A 22,756-nucleotide genomic window follows, 5' to 3' on the forward strand; every position below is an offset into this window, starting at 1 on the left:
GGGTTCTGTTTATTGCATTTATGATTCAATGCAACAAAATCAGTTAACACTAAACTGATTTTGTACAAAGCGTTTATTAGATTGTGTAATGTAAAGCAGAGCGTTACGTCTGTAGCACCTTAACTAGCGTGTGTCTGTATTGCATGTCGATAGCTAGCTTAGCCCTACTTCTTGTTGTGCTGAGCTCTCTACAATAATTATTGAACAAAGTGTTTACTAATGTAGGTAAACGTAGATGTTAAACAACCCATTAAAATTCACCAGAATGCAGGAAATGGCATCGGGGAGCATATTCTAGAATCACCCCTGGAAAGAAGTAAGACAAATATATTCTTTCAGCTGTGACAACATAATGTATAAAACACAATAACAAAACAGGTTATTATAAAGTCTGTGCATCATCAAAATAAACTATATGCACATTTTCTCAAAACATATATACAAGAAGAGAGGAGTCATGGACACAAGACTGCAGACTGACACAAGGCGCTTGAATAAAACTTAAAACCTTTATCAAAAACAAAGAAAAGGCAACTTCCAGGAACTGAAAAGAAACCACGAGACATGGAGGAGAACACATGGCATAAAGCACAACACGGCTAGAACGAACAGGACTGAGTGAGAGCTGAAGACTTGGGAAAGCTGGGACTAATGAGGAAGGTGGCAGCAGCTGACACTAATAGGAATGGGCAACAGGTGTAGGTGGGCGTGGCACAACAGCGGAGCAGAATCTTTTTATGGATAGTACTGAAGATAGCCGAAAATACAGCGAGGCGATGTAACAAACTGAAGATAAAAACAAAAGCTAAACATGAAAATAAATAAACTAAATAAACTCAAAAATACAAAACTAAATGCTGAAAACACAGATTATGACAAACAAAAATGTCGTATGATCGGTTAGCGCTCAGATTAGCCCAGTCTTGTAAACATAGCTGTTATGACTTTTTTGCAGGTTGCTAAAATGGATGAGTTTTACAAATATTTTGATTTGGACTGAGTCTTAAAGTTCACCAGTTGTAAAACGCCCTTCCAATGATTACTTGCTGCGTCGTTAAACTACTTCCACTGATTCTTGATATATTTTGCTAACACACAGGGTCGATGCCAATTGTTATTGCCATAGTTTTAAGTAAATCCATTTTGCACAATGTATAACACTTAAAAGTGTGGGGGCGACCCTCATCTACTGTCACACCAGGTTTTTAGGTCAATTATGTGAAATTGATTGAGTTTGTGTCATTTTTCTGTAAATTTATATTGATCATCTGTGGTCGCCATCTTGAATTAAGTTAACTCTAAAATTTAATAAGCTGTAGATACACATCCAATGATAACTTTGAGAGTTTCATTCAAATCTTGATAAATTTTGCTAACAGACAGTCAAATTAACCCACACGCAGACACATACATTATCGCCTTTCATGGTGGTAAGTGTAATAATTTATTAAAAATATTGCTTTTAATGTTTAAATTTGCCATTTTAAAATGTTTTACTGTGTTTTTATGTGTTATGCATTGTTGATTTTATACTTTTTAACTCATGTAAATCGTCTGAGTATTTAGAGAAGCGCTATACAAATTAAATGTATTATTATTATTATTATTATTATTATTATTATTAATTATGATAAAATCCAGTGTTTCCAATGAATGAAATCGGTAGATAACTGAGATGTGTTTCAGTGAAGTGATATTGTTTAGATATCCTGTGCACATAAACAGACTGAGCTGAAAATGAGGCAGAAAGCAAAATGAAAAGTTTTGATGTCTGTTTTACTTCATCGCCGTAATATGTCTGGCAGTCAAATCGGCTCCACGGAGCAGCCTCAAAGCAAGGTTACTCTGCTCCCAATCTGCTGGGCTGAGAGAAAGGCAACGGAAAAGATAAATTCTCTTTAAGGTTTAGCAGACACCCCCACCCCCCCAAGCAAGGTTGGTCTCCCTCCAATATCCCAGCATAGGCTCATCTCCAATTCAAAACACACATAAATAACGGCGCTGTGATTAGCAATCCCATCAAAGTGAAAACAGGCCACTTTGTGGAACATGGAGGGTTTTCGCAATTGAAGTAAACATTTTCAATTGCCTCGGCATCCTGGTCATGATTGGGTGCAAATGAGGAGAGGCAGTCATTAATTTTGGGTGGTGGGTGGGGATGGAGAAGGGGGAGGCGGGGGGAGTGGGCAGAGGCAGAGCACAGATGACTGGCTGATAAATTCGCACTCATTCCAGCAGCTGTCTGGGAGAGTAAAGTGCCTGTATCTCTACACATGGCTGCCCTCCTGTTCCTGCATCACAACATACTGAATTAAACTACAAGTCTGAGGAAAATACAGACCTTCAGAAGTCTGCGCTCCCTCTGAGGGGATGTACAATCTGGCGAGCAGTGTTGGCATGGAGGCTCGGCTCATCAACCATACTCACCATGCAAAACGGCGCCAAGCCCCGACCGATTCTAACAAAGGTTGACGAAATCAGGAAATATTAGTGGACCTGGCTCTTCCATCAGAAATCCAGAGACCTGCACCTTTTGAACCAGGTTGTCTCTTTCTTTGAACTTTTCTCTCTTGTTTCTCACTTCAAAAGACATGAAAGGGGCAGCAAAACGCAGGACCGACAGCCCCTCGTTCCTCTCCCCTGTGTCACCACCGTCTGCAGCAGTCATGTCCTTTCAAGGAACAACCAGACCATCATTAACAATAAAAGTTTCTTCCTCTTCTTCTCTGATTCTGTCTCTTTTCTCCTTATCCTTCTTAGTCATTAAATCCTGATCCTCATGATGAAATGCTGGTTTAAGAATGTTCACAAGTAAGAAGGGTATAATTAGCACCATGCCATTTCTCTCAGACCCCTAGTATGGAAAGGTTTCAGAAAATTTCATAGCCTCTAATTTAACAGAAGCTCAGGGTATCCGTTAGCATAATGATGCTGCAGCAGAACTAAAAAAAGAAGACAGAAATAATTATTTATTGACTGAAAGAATAAGGTTTTGTCTAATGTGAATACATTCTCATTATAATGTGACGATTAAGCTGAACACTTTAGTAAAAGCTTCACGGTTTTGTTTTAAGCCAGCATTACGAAGGTGTGAAAATGACTTTGTCTAATTAAGTTTTTTTCAATCTGAAGTTTTTATTAACTTTTTACATCCTAACAAATTTGCTGTTTCTCTTTATATCAGTTAAAACAGATTTAGTTTATTAAAAGTGAAAGAATAAAATAAACAGCATAAATTCTTTAAGAGTTGTTGCCTAAAAAACACATACATCCAAATTTTACCAAATTGATGAAAGTTGTGAAAGTGCTGAAAGTGAGATCATTCTAGCTAGTATTTATATTTAGAGATGATCTGGCCCGATTTCAGAGTGGCTAAACATCACGTTGAAGGGAAAACATGTGAGGGTTTGGATCCTTCTGAAGCTTGAAATCAGACGAAATGGGAACCAAGATGTTTCCCAAAAAGACATCTGATCAGAAGACTTCTTTTAGCAGTATGTGACAATAGCTGTAAAACTGTTTGTCACAATCTGGAGCTCAGATTTAGAGCTTTTAAGGTGGCAGTCATCTGGTTTTAGATAGAATTTCATGCTTTCTGTGCTCTTGTAAACTTTATGGTTATTTCCTATAAAGAATATGCCGATTTTTGTAAATCATTATTTTCCCCATATCCACCTTATTCCTGGGGGCTCTACTGTATAAATGATTATGGGTACAATTTACTATCAGCCACCGGAAGTAGTAGTAAGGACTGGTTAACCATGGTAGGGGTGCACGGACCGCTGTTTAGTTGAAAGTAATTTGCATTCAGTTTAGCAGATAAAACACTGTTTTTGCATTGTTCACAGGAACAGCTTCTACCCTGAGGCTGTTAGACTCATGAATCTCTAACTAGAATAATCACTGTGAAAAACCATATCATGTTGCTGCTGATCTGTTTCATGTTGCTGCTGATCTGTTTCAATGTTGATGTGTTCATGCGTGCACATCTGCTCACAGACTCATGTTCATGTTTTTGCTGATGTTCAATGTTTATGTTATGAGTGCTTAGTGTATATTTAGTTGATGTTTTTCTTAGTTCATATCTTAGATGTTATTACTGTTTTTCTTATACATTTTATTGTCGGATGTAACTGGGACCCCGTGTACATAATTTCGCTCCACCACATGTACCACATGAGGTGCGAATGACAATAAAGAAACTCTGACTCTGATTTATTTAACAACATGAAGTTTACTAAAATAGCTTTGTGGAGTTCAGGTACCTGCTGTGCTGTTCACGGCTGCACGAACAACCAGACCAAACTAAATCAGTGGCTACAACAAAAGTTTCTTGAACACAGACCCAAAACAAAAAAGAAGTGTTCCTGTGAAAAGCACTATAGTTTCCATCACCTACCTACAGATGAGGAATTAAGGAGAATGTGGCTGAAAAATCTGAACTTGAAGAGACCACCTAAAATGTTGTATCTGCTCATTTCAATTTGTTGACAAACGGCCGACGGAGGAAAACCTGCATCCTACTTTGTGGCTGGGCTACAATAAACCAGAGGAGACGCTTGATCCTCAGAAGGAATGAAAACAGTGTGACAAGAATATCAGGTATGATTTCAAGTGTATAAAGGGCACAACAGCATTATAGTATTGTTTGTCTTCGGTTTTATGATTTTCTCTGCAATTAACCCAAGCTCATTGATGGAGGACTTTAAGGCTTTGGCTGGGTTCTATGTCTGCTTTAAGGTAAATAAAATTGTGTCCCACCTCTTTTAACAAAACACGACCAACCTTATTACTGTGTAGACACTAATACGCCTCAGAGCTTTACAGGTTGTTCATGGCTTCACCGTCAGAAGCAACCGAGTCAATGAAATAGCTAAATAGTAGATGTAATCTGCCGCCACTTCTTCAGAACGTCTTCCATCCCTCGTCTGCAGTTGGCAGAGGTATGATTATACTGTTTTGTTTGAGCTCCGACAGGTGGGGTTTCAACATATTTATGTAAATTAGATCCACAATGCTTCGAGAAACTACATTAGCTCGTACTGTTTGTACATAAACAAATGCCGATTTCAGTCCACGTTGGAAGTCGTGCCCATAAGGCTGCACAGAAGGCTGTCGGAATCAGCCTCCCCACCATCACAGACATCTACACCTCCAGATGCAGGAAGAGGGCTACCTGCATCATGAAGGACCTCACTCACCCAGCACACACACTTTTTGCCCCACTCCCCTCAGGAAGGAGGTTGAGAAGCATTAAGTGTAGAACCACCACTAGACTGAGGAACAGCTTCTACCCTGAAGCTGTTAGACTCATGAATCTCTAACTAGAATAATCACGGTGAAAAATCACATCACGTTGCTGCTGATCTGTTTCATGTTGCTGCTGACCTGATTCAATGTTGATGTGTTCATGCGTGCACATCCGCTCACATCCGCTCATGTTCATGTTTGTGCTGATGTTCAATGTTTTATGTTATGAGTGCTTAGTGTATATTTAGTTGATGTTTTTCTTAGTTCATATCTCAGATGTTATTACCGTTTTTAATATACATTTTATTGTTGGATGTAACTGGGACCCTGTGTACATAATTTCGCTCCACCACATGTATCACAAGCGGTGCGAATGACAATAAAGAATCTCTGACTCTGACTATAATTCATGCAAAGCAGTGGTGTAGTCTACATTTTTGTAGTGAGTATACTGCAGTAAAGTTAGTTTTACGTCGAACACCACTTAAGCCATGGAGCGCTAATGTCCAACGCCCAACGTAAAACTAATTTTACCATGGTTGGTCCATATACTGTGCTTAGAAACCAAAGTACACTGGTTAGAACAATGTAATTGTCAAATTATTTTGATTTTTAAGCATATTGAACATTTCCAAATTTATCTGAAGCTTATATTTGAATAATGAACAACAAACTTTGTACAACAGTTGGCTTTGTATTAATTATACAATAATTTGCTGAATAAGTGAATGTACCATAATAAAAAAGCACTGCATACCAATAGATTGTTACGGAAGCGTTTAACTGCCATTTAACGTATCAATGACACATGCCTAATCATATGTCATGAATCATTGGGCACTTTTAATTGGGTATACTGAAATTCTTAAGCCTTTCTAGTGGGTATACATCGTATACCCGCTATCGCGTAGACTACACCACTGATGCAAAGCATCATGGGGTCTAGGAGTAAGGTCAATAGAACAAAAGTATGAGCATATTTTTAGGAGAATTCAAACTTCTGGCCCAAATATTACTACTTGGATGTAAGTTTCCATGATGCAGCTAACATACAGTTTTACCCAAGACTGGTGTGGTAGTTTGCTTTATAATCTCTATGTAAGAAGGTTTGAGTTTCAATTATTGGTAGTAGCCTCTCTGTGAGGAGTTAACATGTTGTCCCTTTGCATCATTGGGTTTTCAGAAATTGGGGATGCTGAACGACTCTGACTCCTTCGAAAATGTGCTTATGAGAAGACTGACAAACAAGCTAAGTCATCCACCATCAAAGTCCTAGCTTTACATTGTAAATTAAATTGTTTTCAATTAAAAACATTTCACAAACAAGGACCTCAATGCCTCCAAAAGTCTCCAAGCTAACAATGTTCACATCTCTGGTTGGGTAAGGGAAGCCAGTGTTGTAAACAGGTAAACTACTGATAAAGTTAGTTTTCCCTCATTTTATTCACACAGCATTCTAACTGAAAGTAAACAGACTCATTCACAAGACGCCTCAGTCCAGGACTGACATCTTCTCTCCACCGTGGTCCATTCAGAAGACACGGAAGCAGAGAGGGGGGACTGAAACACCTTACCTCTGTAGAGCTGCTTTATCTCCAAGTGAGGTAGTAACAGAGCCAACTGTCAGCATCTGAAAAGGTGGGCCTGCTTTGCAGCTCCAACTGCTAAGAATCACGGGACAGTGTTGGGCGACCATCCAGCTGCAGAATTTAAAAACTCAAAACACCATGGCGGAACTCATTTCAGATTTGGACTTTCAGTCTGTTTTTTTTCTTTTTCTCAAGCAAGCTGATTTTTTTGTAACCCTTGCATTTGATAATGGCAAACTGTGGTGATTCCAAGATCCGTGAGCTCCTTGCTATATACGTGCAGAGGAGGAAATGAATACAAACTTTACTGGACCAGTGAAGGATGAGTGCTTTTGGAGAGACTGAAGTAAGTTAAAAGTGAAGTAAAAGTATGCAATAGCACAGATACAACTATAACAAATGGTCACTTTAGGGTACTTCAAAACTTAATACACTAAAAAGAAAGTCTCACCAAGTAAATGACTACAATGGTCAAAGTGGTCGCAGCCAGAGGGACTGGACGTACTTTGATCTGTGCAACGTAAGAGCTATTCGGTGTTACTCTCGTCGGCAGCTTGAGTGGAGTAACACGTCAGAGCAGCTGAGTTTTTTTCACGCCTCTTAAATCCACACTGCTTGCTGTATTCTGAAAGCTCATTTGAGCGCAGGAAGGGAGTGGCTCTTCACACTGCAAAAGGGAATATAAACATGGAAAGAGCTGTGCGGCCATTTTGAGGCTCTTCTGAAAGAGCCTAATATGGAGAGTTGGAATTATATGATGTGGTTTTAATTTTTTCCTGGTCTCCGAAGAATTCATGTAGCTTTTGTTTCATTAAAAATTACACCAGTGAACGTATCTCCAGCTAAATGATCTGGACAAATCCTGTACTGATAAAAGCTTGTTACTGATAGATTTACAGACCAAAAAAAAATCAGTCTTTGCAGTTTTCTGGGAGAATTCCCATGTCCGTTCTCCTCAGTTTGTTACATCAAGAGGGATTCTGAGGTATGACTTATCTTTGTCAGCTCTATTTGAGCAGCCCAAAACTTTAAAAAAGAAAGTATTTTTACCTCTATTTACCCAGGCAAATCCCCTGAAATCCCAGATCTCTTTTTCAAGGGAGGCCTTGGCTTGAAGGCAGCCTAAACATACATATTTTTGAACTATTGGAGAAAACCGAAGTATCTGGAGAAAACCTATGCAAACACAAGGAGAACACACAAACTCTACACAGAAAGACCCCAGGCCTAACAACCTGGGGCTTGAACCCAGGACCTTCTTGCTGCGAGGCTACAGTGCTATAATGATCATGATCATAATCATCATGATCATGATCATAATGATAATAAGAATAAGAATAAGCTATCATGCAGTCAAAAACTGAACAAAAGTTAATCTCTGTGGTTGACACCAATTCTCTATGGCTCTCTTCATCTTTTATTTATACACTGATGCTCGTCTTCCAACATGTTGATTAGACCATGTGCACACAGGATGTGATGTCATTGCAAAATGGTCTGCAGTCTCTATCTGGCTTGGCTTCGTCTCCGAAGATCATGAAGGGTGTCCACGACCGCAGGCCCTCTGGTGGCTGATGAGATCGATCCTGGGGCGGCAGCCTCAACCACAGTGGCCGCAAGTGAATGTGAATGTCTATTCGGGGGTGGGAGTGGGTGCTCTGTTCTTTCTCCTGCTTCACTTGTCCTCCAGGCTGGCACATCTTTCTGTCTCAAAGGAGCCCACCGCCTCGTGGATGGTTGACCACCAGGTGTTGCGGTTAGCGGCGGGCATGAACCAGTTTTGGGGGTCGATATGGCTCACATTCAGGGAAGCCTTGATGAAGTCTTTGTAGTGTTTCTGTGGCACCCCTCTCTTGCACCACCCAGAGGACAGCTCGCCATACAACACAATCTTTGGTAGGCGATGGTCCTCTATTCTGGACACGTGCCCTGTTCAATGTAGGTGAGCCTTGAGTAACATTTCCTCGATGCTGGTGATCTCTGCCTGCTGAAGGACCTCCATGTTGGTTACGAAGTCGCTCCAGTGGAAGTTGAGGATGGAGCGGAGACAGCGTTGGTGGAAGTGCTCGAGGAGCTGTGTATGGCAGTGGTATGTGACCCATGATTCGGAACTGTACAGGAGGGTGGTCACTATAGTGGATCTGTACACACTGATCTTGGTCCTCATCTTCAGGTTTTTGTTTGACCACAATCTCTTGCAGAGTCTGCCAAAGGCACTGCTCACTTTAGCCAATCTGCTGTTGATCTCTTTGTCGATATTAGGGTTTGAGGAGATGATGCACCCAAGATAGATGCTGGACAATTTTCAGCTTTGTCTCGCTGATGTTGATGTGAGGGAGATGGTACTGCTCACCAGGTGCTGGTTGGTGTAGCACCTCCGTCTTCTTCAGACTGACCTCTAGATCAAAGAGCTGGGCAGTGTCTTTGAAGCTGGACATAATATGCTGCATGGCTGTTTCTGTGTGGGCTCTGAGAGCGGCATCATCAGCAAACAGCAGTTTCTGGATGAGTTGTTCCATTGTCTTGGTGTGAGTCAGCAGGTACCTCAGGTTGAATAAGCTGCCATCCGTGCAATTTTAGTGTGTAAAATCGGTTTAGGTTTAGTACAAAACACCTCTGATGTAATTGGAGTGACGTAAACTATGTGCTTTCAGAAGCTTCCCTCCAAGTAGATCTCCAGTGATAATTTAAATGTTTGTTTGAAATTACTGAAGGCAAGGGTAAAACTATAGTTCCCATAAGGCCATGGAACTATATGAGTTTTCTGAAAATAAATAGATCTACTGCTGCCTTGATCAGTAAAGGCAGCATATCCTCTGATCTCAAGGGTGAAATTACTGTCTGAGTTTCTGAGGTCTGAGTGCTTCAAGGACTTCAGTCACAACGATGCCAGTTTAAGAGTATAAACTTGGAAAGTTTTCACTTTAGACCATAATATTTCTCTCTGAGGGGACAGATTCTTACAGATATATACTGGAGTGCAACCCATCCTTACATCTTCTGACCAGCAGGCAGCAAGAACATGTGCATGCAACATCACCAAGCAGGGAGGGCTGATGGGTTGTAAATGAGCATGCATAGCTAAACTTTGCAGATTTTATCAGCTGCAGCAAGCTAATGATGAGTTGGTTTTGATGCGGCTTCTAATTGAGTTTTTAATGTGACTCATACTAAAACTTAATTAAATAAATCTTTAAAATGCAAAGTTGATAGTTATACAAATGATGTCATTAAAAACTGAGGACTTCTGTTTCATTGTGCCTTAACTCTGACTCGCTGTTCAGCAGACTGACAAGCAAAAAGGCAGCTTGATTTATGCAGATGTCTTCATGTAAATGTTTGTGTTTTAACAAATTGTGTTTCACTGTTACCCTAAAATGGAAACTTTCAGAACGAGTTTCAAAGAGTGTTGGGAAATGTAATAAATTCTTGACAAAGGAACTAATAAGAAGGAGCTCAGGGAAAGAAAATCCCCCTATATCTAATTTAAAACATGAAAGCCCATTAGAATAACTTACCTTGGAAAGAAGAAGCATTCATCAGCCTACATAAACTTGAAAAATAAAAATATTCTACAATTGATGTTCTGTTGTGACTTGTGACTATATACATATACATATACACACACAAACACACACACACATATAGTGTGTGTATATTATATATATATATATAGTGGTGTGCACAGCTAAACAAAACGTTAGCTTCGCTAACCCATACTGTATTCCGATAACTGAAAAATATTAGGTTTTCTAATAGTAAATTGCTAAACAGGTAAAAAAGAAAATTGGTGGAAGTAAACGCTACACTGCTAACAGCTAAGTTAAGTCACTCAGTCTGCCTCACACGTCTTTTGCCCCTTTTGCACTGCTCCTACTCAGCCCCAACTCTGCTCAGCTCAGCCTGGATTTGCATCGCACTTCAATGTCAATGTCACTTCAGGGCGGGTTCTGGAGGCGTGTCCAGAATCCAAAATCCTGCTAATGAGCTTTTAATGAACTTTAGTTCACTGAGAGTTCTGCAATGAGTTAAACTCAAATCAGTCTGCTCCTCAGATAAATAATGTTAAATTATTATTTTTAATTATGAATGTTTCTGTTAACTTATTTTATATATGAATATTTCTATTCAGTTCCCTGAGAAGACTTCTGCTGTGACTTGGCGCTATATAAACTGAATTAAATCTGATGAACCAGATTCTACAAAAACTTCTATATTCAAAACTATATATTTTTTTCTTCATCATTTGATGTATTTGCACTCGTGTTTACTTTTATTGTTCAATTTTTTTAGATTTGTGATTTTGTTTCTTGTATACAGATTTTATTTTAGTGATTTAAAGTGTAATTCTTGTTTTGTGTTTTGCGCATCTGTGGGTTAGAATAAAGTTGAACCAAAGCCGTAGCTCTTCTTTAAACATGTTTGAGGGAAATATTCCTGAGAGATCCAATAATTTTGTCTTTTTATTATTTTTCAGCTGAGTTAACTTTAATTAAGAGATTATTTAATAAAGTCAAAGCAAAAACAGGATTCCATGATAAAGCCGGCACCGTTTATTTATTTTTATTATTCACTGATATAAAACATTATTTTTTATACATAAAATGTAAAAAAAATAATGTTTTATATCAAAAAAAAAAAAAACGTTTCCACCCTCCGTCTTGGACTCCCGGGCCTCGTGCCTGCCAGGGCTCAGAATCCAGCCTTTGTGAGCAAGCGAGGCCACGGCTCAGGGTCCGGCCTCATGTGCTTCAACAGGTCGGCAGCTTGTATCCTCCGCGGTGACACCGCTTGATCGAATTTTGTTGTTGGTCACCAAACACAAAAAACGCCTGGGCTTCAGCATTAAACACGGTGTAGTCATTATTGTTTTTAAAATCTTAAAAATAGGTCCAGCCACTGCTCCACGTTCCGAGGAATTGCAAATGTTGGATCGGTGAAAAGTTTCTGAGATCCAGTGACTCCTCCCCCTGACCAATCAGTGTCCTGCATTCACGTTTCGCACCCGACTCAGATCATTCAATCCCACCAGAGAAGCAGTGAGAAAAACAGATCCTGAATCAGCCTCGAATCAGCTAAAAAGTACTAGTGGAATAGTGATTTTTCGGTGGAGGGCTGAGCAGAGTTGGAGCTGAGTAGGAGCAGTACAAAAGCCCCATTTGTGTCTTCCAGTTGAACTTGTGTTGACCAATCGTGTTTTCACATGTACACATAAAAAAACAATAGTGTGTCTTCAGCTAGCTGCTGATACATCTATCAATCACTTCTTAGCATGTGTAAGTCAACAGTGTGCCTAAAAGTCTCTTTGAAACAAGCTCATGACAAACAGGAACAAGTTTGTGAATTTTGTTAGTTAATAAAAAAATTAAAAAAAAAATAAATAAAAAAAAAATATATATATATATATATATATTTAACAAAACCTTATGAGCCTTTGCATGAGAGGTCATGCTGAGCTAGCTAAGCTGGTAAAAATTCTAAAGTTAATCCTCACTTCAGCCAGTGTTACATTTCTTTTTAGCAAATCTAATTTAGTTGGAAATGCTATATCATAAATGGGATTAGCAAACTGGGCAGTACGGTGGCACAGTTTGTAGAGGTGCCATCTCTCAGCGAGAAGGTCATCGGATTAAATCCGGGCTGGGGGTTCATTCTGCGTGGAGTTTGCATGTTCTCTCCGTGCATGCATGGGTTTTCTCCAGGTACTCTGGTTTCCTCCCACAGACCAAAAACATGCATGTTAGGCTGATTGGTAACTCTAAATTGTCCCTAGGTGTGAGTGAGAGAGTGAATGGTTGTTTGTCTCGTTTGTCTCTATGTGTCCCTGTGATGGATGAAGACCTGTCCAGGGTGTCCCTCGCTTCTTGCACAGTGACTGCTGGATATGGACACAAGTCAACCCCGTGACTCGAAAAGGAAAAAGCAGGTAAAGGTAATGGATGGATGGATGATGGGATTAGCGAACCCTATGTTTTTAAAAAAAAAATAACGATCAACCAATTAAAAGAAATCCCAATTGATTAAAGTGTAGCTTTTACACCTGGTGAAAAGTTGATTTTAAAATGAAAACAGTCAACGAGGGCTTGGAGTTCACAAGTGTGTCTGCCTTACACAATACAATAAAATAAAATAAAATAAAATAAACAAAACAAATAAAATCACTACAACATAGCAGCCATGACAGTAAAAATGGTGCAGATCTTTTGAAGTGAGGTTCTCATAAATCAGTCTCAGAAAAAGAGTTTAATTCTGACCAAACTGATGAAAACAAGTAAATTACTGCTGTCTTAAAACATCAAAACTGAAAAACACCTTGTGTTTTTAAAGCTACTTTATAAACCTATACATTCTCTTAAGATTTGCAATGCATGGCTATAATAGACAATTTTTTAAAATCCTGCAGGAATTTCCCTGGGCTGCACCCGAAATGCTATGGCTAGCTGCTGCTGGAGCTTGTACTGAAACAATATAACATTCTATGTTTAATGTAATGCAAAATTGACAACAATGTAAAAATTTGTGACATAATTTGTATGAACCATTTTACAGTATACTTTGTGTATATATACATATATATCTCCTACTCTAAATTGAAGGCAATCAAAGATCCATCTACAGCAGGTAAGATTAATTGCTCATAACCTTTCCTCAAAACCCCACTTCAAAGGATCTAAAATGGATAGAAAACATCAGACAGATGCAAAGAAGCAAGCACTTCCAAACAAACGGCAGGTAGCAAAAAGAAGAAGTACCTGTCACGATTTCAGCAGCTCCTGTTGATGTGCGCACGCAGATGAGAGAAGAAGGAAAAAACAAAACAGAAAGATTGTAAGCAGACAAACAACAAGCTTAAAGCCACACATTCCACTGATTTAAAAAAAAGTGTTTTATATTTGCATCAAAGACATGTTGGAAATCATAACATTCAAGCTCAGTATTATATTTGTATAACTTCTCACCAATTAAGAAATACACAAAAGCCATCATAGCATGCTACTGACTGTGATTTCAATTTAATGAGCGACTTTAGTCCCTTCAAAAATTTTGCTGCAAAATGGAGGAAAGAAAGAAAACAAGGACTTTGTTTTCTCCCCCTCATGTCACTGATTTAGATTCCAGCTATCACCACTTTGGAGCAGCCACTGCCTGGAGACTCTCCCCTTGGGACCAGCAGTGTATCCTGGAGAGGAGAGCACCCATTCGGAACAGTGCCCACCCAAACTGGCATCTCGCAGGGCATGAAAGACTGGCATGTTCCTGAGTCCCTGCAGCATTGCTCAGGGCTCTGTACCCTCGGGAAAGCCTCTATCATTCATTGTCTGCCATTCATGAAGAACACTCCTCTAAGCCACCCGCTCACATGTGTACACACACACACACACACACCTCCTCCCACTTAATGCCTTCTGCAGCTCATCCACATATACATTTTACATTTCACATAACACATTTCATTATATTTACATACCACACAGACGTTACAGCTTCTTTACTTAAACTGTGAGCGACAAGAACCTCAGTGTAACGCACACAGTATGTTCAAGTGATTGCTTGTCTCACTTGTCATTGTCAGTATAACAAGGGTGTAAGGTATGACACATGTCCTTGTTATGCTCCTTTGTGGATTTTCAGCATGTCAACAATTCCCTCAGGACTAAAAGTGAAAAATCTCACACAGCAGGAAGCAAATTTGGAACAATGGTCCAGTAGTCTCCCGAGATATCTCAATGTGTGATGCTTTCTTAAAACTTAAAGGGAAAGTTCTGATTATTTTGAAGTCATGTTCTGCGGACCAGTTCTGCACAATCAAGATCTTGTGGTAGATATGTTTTTGAATGATCTCGATTTGAAGAAGTTGAGATTTGTTCTGAGCAAATTACTAAGCTAACATCTAGACCGAGTGGGGACAAGACCAGAGTAGACTGTTGCCATCTTAGGTTGCTTTCACACCTGATAGTCCGGTAGACTTGGTTCGGTTGGGGACCAAAATGCATGCCTATTTGTTTACATTTGAGCTGGTGCGTTTGCATTCACACTCCACTGTGCAGTCGAGCCAACCTGTTGAACCAACCTATTCCCCCGCTCGCCTGTGGGGGCGCTGCACCAAGAACTACTGAAAGAAATAACACAAAAACCTCTGAAGACACTTCTTCTTCTTCTGGAAATAAAAGCAAAAATGGAGTGGCATCAAGTTTTAGCAGTTTTAGGAGTTATATTTTGCCATTTTTCAAAACTGGACTCAGAATGAGCAGAAGATGAGACAGAAGACCATGGAGAATATTGTTTTTCACACAAGACAAGCTGATGGCTCCATATAAGGTAAGAGAAATGTGTGTTTGTTTGCCCTGCGCTGTACTCCACTTCTTGCTTGTGGAGCGGGGTCCGGTCTGTTTACATTCACACTGTACTCGAAACGCGCTGGAATTCTCTTTTACCGGACCGAGACCTAGGTTTTAGCCCGGGCCAGAGTTCGCTTTTTTGTTCCATGAGAGAGTTTGATGGCGTGTTCACACCTCCCGAAACGAACCGTACTTTCTAGGAAAACGAGCTAGAGTTTGATTAAAGAGGACTAAACAGGGCTGGTGTGAATGCACCCTTAATACACCTTCAGTCTCTAATTCTGAATAAGGGTTTTTGTGAACTCACATTGTTGCCAAGTTTGCAACCAGAGTTATTAAAGATAGTGACTTGGGCTGCTTTGCCATTGATACGTGTCACTCCACTTTGCTCTTGTCTTATTGGTACTTTTCACGTGCAGGTGATTTGCCAATGTGACTTGTTTCCCCGCTCTGTGGACAGGATCGTCAATGCAAAGTGGGTAGTATTGTAACAGGTCATTGTGCTTGAACCACTTCAACTGTTGTGATCCTTATTCGCCCTATAATTGGACTTCAATTTATTTATCCAGGCACTGCTCATAAATATGGGTGTAGCCATGCTGTGCCATCATGTTTGACATCTCTCTGTAAATGCACTCATTTCTTGTGGTGCTGTCCATCAACAAGATCAGAGAGGAAGTGACAATTCAGATGTAATTTGCAGTTTTGATAGGCAGGTCATCCAGTGATGTACCTCTTTGGGCCAATCAATAGCTGCTGTCTGTTTACGTCAAAACTGGCACCTCGGAGCAGACTGCTTGGAACCAAAAACAAGGTGGTCCCATAAACTGGGCTGAGTGGGGGTGGGTACCGACAGTGGGCAGGCCCTTAATTGGTGTGGTATGGTGCAGAACCGATGAGAGTTGAGACAGTGTCAAAGCACCATTTCTGGGCTTTTGGAAACAAGATGGCAACTCAAAATGGCAAGAAAACAAATGGAGATTCTGTTGCAATTCTTGACTTCTAAGTGTTTGCAACCAAAAGAGCGGAGAGCCATGCACCTGCATTTTGAGCGGCACAGTTTTTGAAAATCACCACCTTGCACACCTTGCAAAATTTTATTCAAAATTTAGTCAAGAAGATTACACACCTCTGTGATGCATGCTATAAAACGGAGAACCCCTGCAATGTTTTGAGACACTTTGAAAACTCTCTTGTATATGCCATTTCCCAATCGTATGACAATGTAACAGTCTATAAGGCAGCATTTGCATAATCTTATATCAATTTATGAGATCTGAGTTGATTTAAAACATAACTTTGGTCTTAGCTTAGCTCAAACTAGCATTTTTGTTGTCATTCTGGTCAGAAATAAACTATTTTTCTTCAAATGGAGATTGTTTAAATAGAGTTATCTACCACAAATAAGGTATTAACCATTCAAATTTGTTCCACAGAACCCCATATCAAATAGTCTGAAGTTTTTTTTAATGGTTGTCAAAATGCTTTTGTTACCATATAATAATTCAACACTTAAGCTTCTGAAGCTTATGGGATTTGAAAAAAAGAAACATTGATGGTCTGACTTGAGTCTGAATGAGTGCACGATATGTGTCCCAGTCTTACCAGCCCTCAGGACATCCCATAATGAGGCTTTTGAGTTGCTTTAATTGCCAGGTAATTATAATGTTGTAGCAACATTATGTAAATGACTCATTATCATCTTGTAGCTACGTGTAGTCAATCTGCCCTCTTTTTATGTTGCTCTGTCAGACGTGTAACCCAGAAAAATGTATCACCCAGATACCAGGACACCTCATTGTTTAATCTTGTCAACAGAGACCTATATCTAAATATGGCGACTTGAGAGAGAAAGTGGTGACACCTTCCCTAACCCCTCAGTATGATCCACTTCCTGCTGGTGGCCTCTGAAGGGGCTATAAATAGCGTCAGGATGGCGGTAGTGTTGGGCTGTGCCCCCCTCTTCCCTCCTCTGTACCTGCAGCACATTAGGTAGAAGTTATGAGGTGCCAGCTCACCTGTGATTAGATGTCATGGCTGTCGCTCTGCTTAGACAGTACTGACAGACAGATTCCTAGGGAAACGAGCGTGATGGCATCCGAACGAGTGCACCCATTGCACCAATCTGTCAATCACGTGGGATGAGAGCAGGCAGGCCGACTCGTCCTCCAAATGATGTCTGTCCTTGTCTCCTCACCTCTTCTCATTCTCATCCAAATCTCATCGTCCTGCTTATCATCCTCTGCACAACAACGAGCTTTGTGTTCGGAAGCAGAGCAGCTCTCCACCAACAGTTATGTCACATTACCTGCTGGAAACTGGCGCGTTGCGAGCATTTGAAAGGCCACGTTCTTGGCATTCGGGGGGGATTTCTGTTGAACCTGTTGCCGCACAAATGAACACATAACAATGTGCAGTATTTTTTAGGCAGACTAAGATCTCAGGAGACGAGATGTCTGTGCAGTAAGAGTGGCACATGGCTTCACTTTCTTCATTGCTACTGCTGAGTAAAAGCAGTGGGGTAACACTAATGAGGCAACATTTCTTCTTGGTACTAGAGTGATGCCTTTGAATTAATGCTCCCTCTTTCAGGTAAAACATTCCCTTGCTTATTTATGCTCATGATCTGCAGCGTGTTGCATGTCAGCCTGGTGTGTGACTGCACTGCACAAGAGGACACAACAGAGTTAGATGCTGGAGCTCTGTGTTGTTCCCCATAGAGACGCCCACACCGGTTACCTTCAAAACTGTGTTTATGTGCGCATTTGAAAAAATAAATAAAAAAATGCAGTCTTACTGTGGGCATCCCACTGTGTTTTCATTTAATTAGAAGGGATCAGAGGTGGGCTTTAAACTTTTTCTCTTCAATCGGATGTAGATGTGAGCTCCTGCAGCGTGGACCCAATAAACACGGACAACTTTTGAGGTCAGTGCGGTTTCACAAAGGAAACAAATCAAAGCAAATCTGCTCACCCGCAAAAATGTAAATAAAAAAGTGTTTAACACCTCATGTTTTTCACACTTTGTTGTCCTATCATCATGTCTAAGTTGCTAATAAATAATTTTCCTTTAGCTTTACTGTATAAATGCCTTTTGCGTGCATCATTTCATCAACATTTGCCGAGCTTTTAAATCTTCTTTATATTTCGACTTAAAATATGGTTTTATTTCTGAATTCGGACTGTCAAAAAGACATGGCATAAAAAAAATCCAATGTACAATTACGAAATAACCTGACAATGCATTGTATCTAATTCGGAATGACCAGAATTTACTTTATTTTTTCAAATGTGATTTAAATCCAATTTGAAATATTAACATGTGTTGTGTTTATTTGGCATTCAGCCATTCTATAATCAGTTTTGTAAAAGAAAAAATGGTCATTTAGGCCTGAACTCAGCCTACATTTAAAAGCAATACCACTGAGTTTTGAGTTTTTTGTTGCAGGTCAAAAGATGAACTTGTGGCTACTGCACTGAAAGCTCTGGAAAATAGACTTTATCGCACCTCAATGTATTTAAATCCAGTGAAAGCAGCCAGTGAGAAATCAGAAAACACTAAACTGTGAACACAGGTGGGAATATTCAGATTAATTCTCCCCAGAGTCAACTGAGACATAATAATCAGGTAGGCTTACAGGAGATGCAAAGCATGTTTCTGCTCGATAAACTGTAACAAAAAGGAGATTTCACAAATATCCCCACAGAGGTGGATAATTGCTCCTTGTTAATGTGATACGTTTTTGTTTATGTCCAATCTCTGCCTTGAATGATTGTGGAAAAACAGAAGGACACATGTAGCTGAGAAGAGCCTTTACAATGGAAGATTAAGGTAAAAGCCTTTGAACATGCGGCCAACGTCAGAGTGGATGTATCACATTTGTTGCTCTGCTTCTTTTGAGTGAAGTACCACAGACACCTTCAGTTGCAGTGCCAAAAATGTTCCAAATTAAAGGGTAACTCTAAGATAATATGGCTTTAACAATGCCTTTCAAAACAAAACGACAAAAAGACAGGATGTGCTAAATCTTTTGACTTTGGATTTCAGTTCACAGCACATATAAAATGCCTCTGCGGTTGACAAAGAAAGAGGAAATAAAAAAAAACAACAACCCTCTACTTTTTTGACAGCTGTGCCACAGTTTAGGTAGGCATTCATCTTTTGCTGTAGAGTCGAGTAAAACGGCAGTTTTAACAAGTTTCTTACAACAATAAATGCCCCATGATAGTTGCCAAGCCTTTACCGTTCTTTAAATAAAAAGGCAAAAATAAAAATGAGATACAAGAAGCTTAAGAGTCATCTACATCTATCACCAGATAATGAGACAAAATCACTACAATGCTAAGCAGGTCATCTGAATTCAATCTCAAATGAGGTAGGAAGAGTGTTAAAGCTGCACACACTTAAGTCACGCTGATTGTGACAAATTGTAAAGGTCCATAAATTACAGAGTAAAGGCTTCCACATACTCGGGCGGACGTCAGTCCGCGGAGGTCCGCGTGTACCGGATTAGAGTTGAAGCGGACCCCCGCAAGGCATGTCCACGCAAAGATCAAATTTTATGTACGTGTACTCTGTGTCACACAATAAACTGCCTGGCGACGGACTGTGTCAGCAAATGACCAATCAGTGAACTCAATTTGTCCCGAAGGTAAACGCCCCTTGCCTGCGGAGCTGGGCTGCAGCCGCTCTGGGTGTACGCTCGAGTATGAAGTCTTAACCATCTACGGACAGTGCGCACAGTTTCCGCGTGCTGGAGTCTGTGGTAGCCTTAACTATTTTTGATGGGGTGTTTCACTGGTTTCCCATTTCCAACCTCAATAAGCCACTCTTTGTTAAAAAGACGGTGTGACTGAGCGCAGACTGAAGTGTAGCAGCAGCAGCAGCGAAGAGATTCCCGTGCAAAGCCGAGGCAAAGCTTAACCTCTGGCAAAGTGACACACGTTCCATTCAGATTGTCTATTTTGGGTGACGCTGCAACTTTTCATGTTCCTCCCCTCAGAAGCTGAAGGCACGGCAAAACTCTCTCTTTTCCAGTACTATTATTTTTCTTCTGCTCTGACCTCAGTTTTTAAAAGAAAAGTTTTTTGGTGGGAGCGCTGCGTTTGATACCACAGGATAGAAACTGACGCTCTGATTCAGCCGGGATCAAAACGCTCGTACGGTGTTTCGAATCAAAGCCTCCACGGAGTCTCGAGGGAGGAATCTTTTCTATTCTGGTAAAGCTCTAATGCTACACCTATAGTGTGGTCTTTTAGCTAGAGGAATCCACTCAAAGGTGTGCGCTTTCTAACATGCCTGCCATCATATATGCTTACTCGCAAGACTGTGTAGATCTGCACAGGCGTGTGTGTTTGTGCGGGGTAATTAGGACATTAGGAGAAGCTTCTGACAGGCTTGTCATCGCCAAATTCTGCCCAGTGGAGAGGAGGTGGTCAGCGGGGTAAGTGGGGGTCCAGCAGGGTCAAGAGACAGCTGCTGCACCACCACTCACTGTCTGGAAGCTCTCAGAGAATATTAAACCACCGCAGCCTCAGCCAAGTCCCACCCTTGTTTATGGAGGGAAAAAACCTTTCCAAAAACAGCTACTACTTTATGCCACGGTTTCAAAATGGGCATTTATTTTAAAATACTGAAGTATGAAAACATGAACAGACAGCTGCAGCTGAGGTAAATCAGTGAATTTGCAAAGCAATTACAGTTTTTGTTGTCTTTTCCACGATGATAAATCTGTGTGATCATAAACCTCCTGCGTGTTTGTCCCCAACAGAGAGGGGCTCCATTATTACAATATGAGACATATTAAGAACATCCCTCCAGGCTGATGACCTTGGTAATGACATACCATTAATTGTATAGATGGATTATTATCTTCACAACAATAACACGGCTTCTTTCCAGCCCAACTCTCCCAAACACCTGTGCCCATTCTCTGGCTGCCTCCGCTCATACGCTCTTAATCACTTCTATCAGCCCAAAACGTTAACTGCATCCTGGGACACTAAACACATCTATTTGTTTGCAGTTGTAATGTCTTTTGTGTGCTTCAATCAGGCACCTGTCAGACACACACCTGCTGCCTCAGAGCTAAGAGAGGGAAGGCCTTTTGTTTCCTCACAGAGTTTATAATCAGTGCGTTGTTTCCAATCTTCTTCCGCCATTTTTCAATTTCCCATTTCCCTTTTCTCAGTCAAATCACTGCTATCAATCAGGTGCATGTTTGAGAGAGGGGGAAGTTCCTTGATGGAACCATCTCCAGCCCCAGGCCTCATTAGTCAGAAACTGCGGGGAGGAAAAAATGTGTGTGCGCGAGTGTGAGCAGTGCAGGCATGTGTGGATGAGTGTGATAAAAATGAATTCTGGAAGAGTGCGTCTGTCAATATGAGCCCATTTAGCATTTCCTATTCCATCCAAATGATGCACAGCAGACATTACGCTCTCTATTTGAGTTCTTCTAAATAGACACTCAGCCTCGTCAGTTCTATTATGCTTTGCTCTTTCCCTCCTCTGTGCTTACTGATGTCGTAGCAGAAGATGACCCGTAACGACTCAAAACAATTTCTGCGTAACCATGACAACGTCTTCTTCCTGTCAGCGGCAAAAACATCTCAGAAATGAATGCTGACGACTGATGTGGATGTCAATACGAATCAAACCGTAACAGCTGCTCGGGCGCAAGCGCTATTGATTGGCTTGACAAGAGGAGCCCGAAGTGCATCGACATCCTCGAAGAGAGTCAACCCAAGTCTCTTTGATAGCGCTACGATCACAACAGAATCAGCACAAAGTCCTCTGTTAAAATTCATGAGGCGCAAATTAGGCAACAAATACAAACTGTGAATAAAGGATGAGTGAACACAATGAGCCCAGATTTATTTATTTTTTGCCAACATGGCAATATGTTTGATGTTTTACTGTGTATTGATTATATAAAGGATCTATCTGAAGTAGCCGGACAAAATGGCAACTATAGTAAATTCACAATGGCAGGGTAATATACGGCTCCACTGCTTTCATTTATTCACAGCTTGACATTTCCTTCCTTCCACAGAGTGTGCTCTAACTGTGTGCCAATGGCCACATCATTTAGACTGGGCCCGCATGAATATTTAACATTAGTGCCTAGCTCGTAGCTCACAGAAAATGAATTATTTTTAGTGGGCTTTGCAGAGGCACCGTGAAAATCTCTCGTTCTGGTGATGAATTGCTGGAAAGTTTATGTTGTATTAAGCAGGCAAAACAAATGGCTATCAATCATTTGAAGCTTCCCGTGCTTGCCAACTATGCATCTCTGGCCCCCGCTTTCAGAGATTTGCTTGCTTTTCAGCTGCTGGCCTTGGGAGTGTAAAATAAAAGGGTCAACCTTGAGTTCATACCGTTTGTTGTGTCTCTGGAAAAGGGAGACCACATGAGTCTTCCTGCAGCTTTAGGTAAATAAAAATGTTGATATAGTATGTGAGGCAGTGGCATGCTCCTCCTAAAACACAGAAAAGCCATTTTCTTTTAAAAGACTGCCAGATGAGCACTTCCTTGCTGCCTCTCAACAGTCAGGTGTTTTTGGTCTTTTGTTTGTTGTAC

The 22,756-nt window shown here is 40.6% G+C and overlaps 1 protein-coding gene across 1 annotated transcript in view; it reads right to left on the bottom strand.

The window, feature by feature from the left end:
• Nucleotides 1–13,608, bottom strand: part of cadm1b (cell adhesion molecule 1b) — a 94,526-nt gene extending 80,918 nt beyond the window's left edge. Inside the window, exon 1 of the mRNA XM_037678231.1 lies at nucleotides 13,592–13,608. The gene's annotated coding sequence lies outside the window, so the exon portion shown is untranslated. The remainder of the gene's footprint in view (nucleotides 1–13,591) is intronic.
• Between the last annotated feature and the right edge of the window lie 9,148 nt (nucleotides 13,609–22,756).

The sequence above is a fragment of the Nematolebias whitei genome, chromosome 6 (genome assembly GCF_014905685.2).
Source record: "Nematolebias whitei isolate Nwh7 chromosome 6, NemWhi1, whole genome shotgun sequence".
Classification (NCBI taxonomy): Eukaryota; Metazoa; Chordata; class Actinopteri; order Cyprinodontiformes; family Rivulidae; genus Nematolebias; species Nematolebias whitei.